The 7785-nt window shown below is 39.7% G+C and overlaps 1 non-coding gene across 1 annotated transcript; it reads right to left on the minus strand.

Annotated features, from left to right (window-relative positions):
* Positions 1 to 3870: 3870 nt before the first annotated feature.
* Positions 3871 to 3977, minus strand: LOC138819567 (U6 spliceosomal RNA). Its single transcript, XR_011369490.1, has one exon. It is a non-coding gene; the product is annotated as a U6 spliceosomal RNA (small nuclear RNA).
* Between the last annotated feature and the right edge of the window lie 3808 nt (positions 3978 to 7785).

Raw genomic sequence — 7785 nt, forward strand, 5'->3', positions numbered from 1 at the left:
GGATAGAAGAGGGAATCACACATGTTACATATGCTTATGACCTGATGGGAGATAGACTCTACCCCAATGTGTGGGCTTTGAAGCTAAGAAGACTCACAATGAAAGGAATCAAGCTCTGTCTTCTTTCAGAATCAGGCTGAGCTGGTGATGTCTGTACAGGAAGGTGGGGCAGGCTCACCTCCCATGGAGGACATAGAGTCTTAGATTTATCTTCTGGTGGAGCTTACATTGCCAGGTTCCTATGGATCTAGCTCCTGCAGTTATGTAAAGAAAGATTATAATACCACTCCACTAAATTCCACCAAATTTCCTTAGGACCTCAAACATAAAAAAACATGAACAAGAAAGTTGGTGCCCTACAGAGGGACACCAGAGCGGGCCTTGACACCAAGATTTTGGGGAGGGAACAGCAGGGGAGGGTGACAGTGCTGGGGAACAGTGGCATGGGCTTCCCGGCTGTAGAAGCAGCTCTGGCAGGTGCACAGGAGGGAGTGTGGAGTTAGAATATCACTCCTGTCATCTGGACAGGAGAGGAGCTGCCAAGAGCTGAAATCAGTGAAGAGTTCTTAGTGGGGTGCCTGTGCGATGTAATGCACTGACTGGTCAAACCAGGAACTTCTGTTACAGAGCTAACTCTTGTTTTATTTATTCTTTATTTTTTGATACCAGTACTGGGGCTTGAACTCAGGGTCTGGGTGCTGTCTCTTAGATTTATTGTTCAAAACTAGAGCTACAGCTGAACTTTTTGGGGGGAGGTGAGGGTAGGGGTGGTTGATTGGAGATAAGTCTCACAGACTTTCCTTCTCCAACTGGCTTTAAACCAATCCTCAGGTCTCCGCTTCCTGAATAGCTAAGATTACAGATGTGAGCCACTGGCATCCAGATACTTTAAACTATCATTTCTGTGTATTTGGCCCTTCAATATGCAGTATGCTATCAGGAAAAACACTGAATTCCTATTCCTTGGCATACTGGAATTTGAGCAACTATTGGGATTAAGGAGTACATGAATGAATGACTTTTTTTTTAAACCATATGGAATTGAGCTCTCTTACTCTTTTGACCAGAGTACATATGGGATTTTGAACACATATTGGGACAACATAATTAGTCTTAGATAAAGGAGTTTGGGAGGTATAAGGGTTGCCAGTTGCAAAATTTAAAAATTGTCAAATAGAAATGTTCATAATTGCAGAGACGTCTACCATTGCTTTTCTTGTATCTTAGAAAATGGACCTTTATATTTTGCCTATTCCCTCCTACTATTCCCTGCAGAGTGGACGTTTGACCATCACAATGAGAAGGGAGGGCATTGGGGGATAGATCTAATGGGATTCCACTACGGGGCCTCCGTCCTGATTCACATATCCCTGGCAATTAAGTCAAATTGGTCCTATTTGACTAAAGCATATAGTATTGTGTCATTTTGGAATCGCCAGCTTCTTCCATTCCTTTTCCAGAGGTTTAAAAGAAGAAAAAGAGACAAGAAGAAAGAAAGAGAAAGAAAGAAAGGAAGAAAGAAAGAAAGAAAGGAAGAAAGGAAGGAAGGAAGGAAGAAAAGGAAGAAAGAAAGAGGAAGGAAGAAAGAGAAGGTTCTCTTATGGAATGACTTTGCAGTTCAAAGTTGGCAAGGTTAGCAATGTGAACAGGAGCTCTCCTCTGATAAAATACAAAGAGACATGGGTTAGCAAGCTCATATATGATTACAGAGTGAGCTCCAATGTAATTCCATTAGCCTCTTATTATTTTTTGTAGAAACAATTAGAAAATTCAAATGCTGTATTTGTAAATTGCATTTGGGACTTAATGGTGGTGTCTTCTCCCCAACTGGAATGCCTCTGTGAGTTGTCCCCTTCTTCCCATTCATTTTTTTCTTTATGCCTTAACCTAACTCACATGTGGGTCAGAATGACAATGTTTTGTGCAATTTCTTAACTGTTAAATTGTCATCCATAGAGGCCGTGGGGGCCCACAGAGTATCATTCTCTTGATTAAAAAATGGCAAACATTTAGCTATTTTTTAAGTGCATGTCTTTAGAATGATATTCATTTTGCCATTGACTAGGCTATTCACATTTTCATATTGAACGGAATCTTCCTTTGGTCTTCTTGAACCAAATAATGGTGTTTTTTGTGTTTATATTGAAATAGTGTTATTTAAAAAATATATGTTAGGAGAAAAGGCATCGGATAACTTATTTGTAAAACTGAGAGGCAAGTATTTGAATGTAAAGTCAACTGTCTTTTGTTTTCTTGAGAGATTAGCAAATAAAGTATCTATTTTTTTATTATTGTGAAAATACCATACAGAGGGGTTATAATTACATGAGCAAGACAGTGAGTACATTTCTTTTATTTCTGGGTAGTTAAGGAAGTTTTTACTTATTTTTTTCACACGTGACATTAGGGCTTCCACTCTTTTTCCAATAGCAATGGTTCTGAATGCAGAAAAATTTTGTCCAATAGACATTTTATAGCATTTGGAGACAGTTTTGTTTGTCACACATGCAGGGCGGGGGTGTTTACTATTGACGTTTATAGAATAAAGCTTAAAGAAGCAAGTAAGCATTCAACAATGGCACAACAATGCCCATAACATCCCATAATAAAAATTTGTCCATTCCAAATATCATTAGTGTTAAAGTTACAAAACCTTGACCTATGGTCTATGTGAGTACATTTCTTATCAAGCATTGTTGCTTCCTCCTTTGTTTCCCCATACCATCCCTTTCTCTCTCCAACCCCCAATCCACCATCCCTCACCCCACCAAAGTTGTAAAGTTCGTTTTTCGACATAACGTCTTGTACATCTCATTGTTGTAATGGGTCCACCTGTATCCCTATTTAAACAGTTTGTTTTTTCCCTTCCCCTCCACAAATTATAACAACATCAAATACAGTGAAAGCAGGGCTTATACCCAGGGGGAGGTACATACAAAGCAACAAAGAAATCATCTTATAAATATGTTGGAAACAATCGCAAGAAAGAAAAAAACATTTGAATCCTTATCTTGGGGTTCATTTTGCCTAACCTCAACTTGTCTGACAGTTTCTGTTTGTCTTAGACATATGCTAGTTATTGCAAATAAGGGAAACATGGGACCTATGTTTCTTTGGGCCTGGCTTACTTCATTTAATATAATTTTTTCCAAGTCTTTCCATTTCCTAACAAATGGGGCAATTTCATTCTTTCTCATGGAGGCATAGAATCCCATTGTGTATATATACCACATTTTCTTGATCCATTCATCTACTGAGGGACATCTGGGTTGCTTCGTATATTAGCTATGGTAAATAATGCTGCAATAAACATAGTTGTGCTGGTAGCTTTAGTATTGTCTGGTCTTGTTTGTGATCATTTGGGTAAATGCCCAAAAGTGGGATTGCTGGGTCATAGGGAAGCTCTATGTGGAGTCTTTTGAGGAACTTCCATACTACTTTCCAAAGTGGTTGAACAAGTTTATACTCCCACCAACAATGCAGTAAGATTCCCTTCTGTCCACATCCCCTCCAGCATTTGTTGTTATTAGAGTTCTTGATGATAGCCATTCTAACTGGGATGAGGTGGTATCTCAATGTTGTTTTGATTTGCATTTCTTTTAGGGCTAGAGAAGTTGAGCATTTCTTCATGTGTCTATTGGCCATTCTTTCCTCTTCAGAGAAGTTTCTCTTTAAGTCTTTAGTCCACTTATTTATTGGGCAGTTGTATCTTTGAGGATTTTTTGTTGGGGGATTTAATTTTTTGAGTTCCAGGTATATTTTAGATATGAGACCCTTGTCCATTGTATGGCTAGTGAAGATCTTCTCCCAATCTGTGGGCTTTCTATTGATCTTGCTAGCGATGTCCTTTGCCATGCAGAAGCTCTGCAAAAAAATATGGAATGCTTCACGAATTTGCATGTCATCCTTGCGCAGGGGCCATCCTAATCTTCTCTGTATCATTCCAATTTTAGTATATGTGCTGCCGAAGCAAGCATTAAAGTATCTATTTTTGTCAGTCATATTATCCTCTCTATGTGTTCAAGAGATACTCATTAATTTTATTAGTTATTTTTGCCATATTTCTTTGTCAGAAGAAATGAGTGCTGGTTATATTTTGGCTGTGAGCACTCAATGGGTGGTGATTAGGTCCTTATTGACCTTATTCTTGTTCGTACCAGATACTACCAATTCCTCTCTTGTGGAATTGGTCCATATGAACTTGATGCGCCTAATTCTGTTTGCCCAACCAGGGATGCTTTTCAGAATTTAGTTCCAGCCACAAGAAGCATATGAAGTCACTAAAGGGAGCAGAAGGAAACACGTAAGTGATGATTAGCAATTACTTGTCACATATATCCACAAAAGGTACTCTAGTTCATCAGTATCTGCTGAGAATTCATATGCCAGGCATCAAGGATATTCATATTCCCCATCCTTAAGAATCCTAAACAGGCTGAAATTTGCATTCATTTCCATAAAGCTTCATGCCCTCTGTGAATGTATTCTTCCTGCCTCTACCCCACACATACATACATCAATGAGAACAATATGGTCTTTGGAATTAGACATATAGAGTTCAAATCTTGACTCTTCTACTTAAGTCACTCACAGATAATGGAGATCATAAGTATCATCTTGGTTGTTATAAAAGGAAAGAGCGGATATGTATCATGCAACTTGCATGCATAGGGCCTGATGGTTGTGGAACCTAGTGATCTACATGGGAATGTAGATCATATGTAAGCATATGTGTACATTTAAAATGGGAGTTATTGATTCAGAATGTAGTTCTCGATTGTTTATGATAGCTGGCACGAAGCCATTGTTTCTATCACACACTTCAGTGAAACCTTCAGAGACTGCATTTTACAATAGCCACCTCACCCTCGCAAGCTGTGATCGCCTCCTAGGTTGCATCCTCCGTTCCTTGAAAGACAGTAGCTGTTGCTCCTTGAGGCACTACGAATTAATTTATCTGTTTGCTCTGAGAATTTGTGCTCTCTATAACCACAAATCTCTGCATGTCAGCCTTGCTGGGAGGAAGCGGGTTGGCTATTTTCTAGGAAGGTAGGCCAGCTGGATTTCACCAAAGGCATGTCTTCCTTGGGAAGGAGCAGAGGCAGAGGACATTTCCCCAATCCTTTTTGTCAACACAGTGGGAGTTATCTGAATTTCATTTGGGTATTAACTGCTGTGTGAGTTGGGTTTCTCTCTGAGAGAGGAGCTGTTGTTATTGGATTAAAATCATGGTTTTGGGGAAGCACTTAAGACTCAGTAGGGGATTTCTCTATCAAATAACAGGGTCAAGGTTTTGTGTTTTCTCTTTTCTAGCAAACCTACTTATCAAAGAGTCCTCTTCCCAGGTAAGTATATCATTTAGCTGGAGACCAAGGAAAAGGAGAAATTCTTTCTTATTACCAAGGTGCGGGACAATCAGCTTGGAATTTAGATGCCACAGAATGATTTGGGAACACAGAATTTATCTGTGGGAGAGAATTTCATGAGTAACAAATTCTAGGTAGATCCACTCATTGTATATTCAGTTTAAAGGCCATCTTATAAATATGAACTCACTTCTAGATTCTACTATGATCTACGTATATTATAGGTCACATATTTAGTACAATCCTGGTGGCCATAGAATTTACCCAGTGGTATTGTCCTTGAGATGACAGCGGAATTCCAGAGACAGCCAATTTCTGGGTCATTCAGGTTGACATCCATGTTGGGTTTCAATGGAAACTCCAAAGTTCAGTTCTAACCCTCAAATTTCTGCCAGTGCTCAGCTAACATATTAGTCCAATACTGAGAAATGTATTTGAATGCCTTGAAAGTTTAGCATCTGCTTCTCCTTGGCTTCCACTGCTTTAGAAAACCTGGGGAAGTTTCTATTGGATGTGGATGAGATGAGAATGGCATATTTTTTGTGTGTCTCCAGAAGCCTATACCCCACTCTGGGAGCTTCATTTACATGCACATCGGATGCAGTCTGACTGCCTCGGACTGTACCTTTGAGCAGATCCGGTGGGATCCCCACATGCATGTCAATGAAGCTCCCTTAGCCAGAGCCCTGCTCCAAAGAGGCAAAGAGCAGGCTTTGCTTGAAACTTGTTACTGTGACAATCTCCAACCAGACACCACAATAAGGTTTTTATTTTATTTTATTTTTCCTTACTAGCGTGTATGCCAAGAAGGACGCTTACAGAAGCTGGTTTTCCAGGCTGAGGTAATTTATTTAAACATGGATTCTTTGAAAAAAAAATGGGAAGGGATACAGGGCTTGATTTTAATCCCTGCTAACACAGAGAAAAGAATGCTCGTGTCACAACTCAGTGAGTGTAAAAATTAAAAAAGGCTGAGACTATTGTTTGAAAACAGGCAAAATAATTAAAATTATTATGGAATAATCACATATCACACAACAACCTCCCACTCTTATGAGCAACAATCCAAAACAGCTCCTCCAAAGCGGGCCCAAGGGCAGAGGTTCTGTATATCATTCAAAGACCATCTGTCGTGCAATTCCTGTAGCGCCTTCGCATGATTCCGAGGGCAGCTGAAATTTAGTCCTGGCACTTCTCCTTCCATTTGCTAACAAACAGCAGTGATGGCAGATAAATATGGCAAACAATAGGCGTTTGTAATGAACTGGAAAGGGATGAGGAGTTTTGGAACCGGCACCAAAATAAGAAGTTTTGGGTCTTGTGCTGGGGCTCCTGAGACCCCCCCAAGGCCAGTTCCTGCCATGTGGCGGCCCAGACAGACATCTGCAGGCTGAGCGAAACCTCCTTGAGCTCAGCCAACCTGCTACAGGCCTGATTTGAATAGAGCTCTTTTTATTTTTCTTTAAAAAAATTTGTCATCATAGAAGCTCCAAGCTAGACTTTTCTTATTTCTGGAAGCTCATACACATTGCAAATTGTTCTGGTACTGGTAACCTTTCCTTTGAGCAGTGTCTTCTCCTCACTCAGAGCTGCCTTCACTCAATGAGTCTCATATCTTGCCTCTGTTCATGCTTTCCAAGGTCATCTTGATAACTTTGCCTGATCTGGTACTTATTTTAATCACTTTAAAAGAATACATTTGTATTATTTATTTGTATTATTTATTTAGTTATTTTTTATGGTGCTGGACATTGAAACCAGGGTCTTGTACTTGCTTGACAAGTCCTCAGTCAGGTCAGATTCTTTCTCAACCCTAAATGTGAGATTTGTCTGGGGCTGAATTAGGAAGATCAAAATGCTATCACAGCCACCTTCAATAATTATACTTTTAATTCATAAATTAGTAACACCTGAGAAATTCTTGATTAAAGCTGTTGTTTTGAATGTTCAGAGGAATCTAAAATTCTGACCCACTTCTTCTATGAATTGTATTATATACACACAGGTTCACAGACTCAGATACCCATCTCTGCACACATCACATGTTTATGTCAGGACTCCCAGTTTCTCTCTTTCTTGTTCTGTTTTTCTCTCTTACATATGCAGGTGCATATGTGTTTGTGTGTGTGTGTGTGTGCGCGCAAACATGAGTCATTAGTTAGAAGACTTTATGATAGGTGTAAGCCCAAATCACAGAGTGAGTAGAGAACAGCATTATTTGCAACAGTCCTGACACTTTAATAATGTGAATTTCTAGTTGGAGTAAGAGAAGGATTTGTTACAATTCATCTTGTAAAGTTAACACTTCACACCAAGGACGACACTTGTCTTCCCTGAGAAAGGACCCAGGCGGGCCTAAAGTAATAACACCATCTTAGACACCCTGGAGAAGGGCGGCCTTTGTGTACATGGCAGCTCA

The sequence above is a fragment of the Dipodomys merriami genome, unplaced genomic scaffold (assembly GCF_024711535.1).
Source record: "Dipodomys merriami isolate MVZ:Mamm:240054 unplaced genomic scaffold, mDipMer1.0.p SCAF_8, whole genome shotgun sequence".
Lineage (NCBI taxonomy): Eukaryota > Metazoa > Chordata > Mammalia > Rodentia > Heteromyidae > Dipodomys > Dipodomys merriami.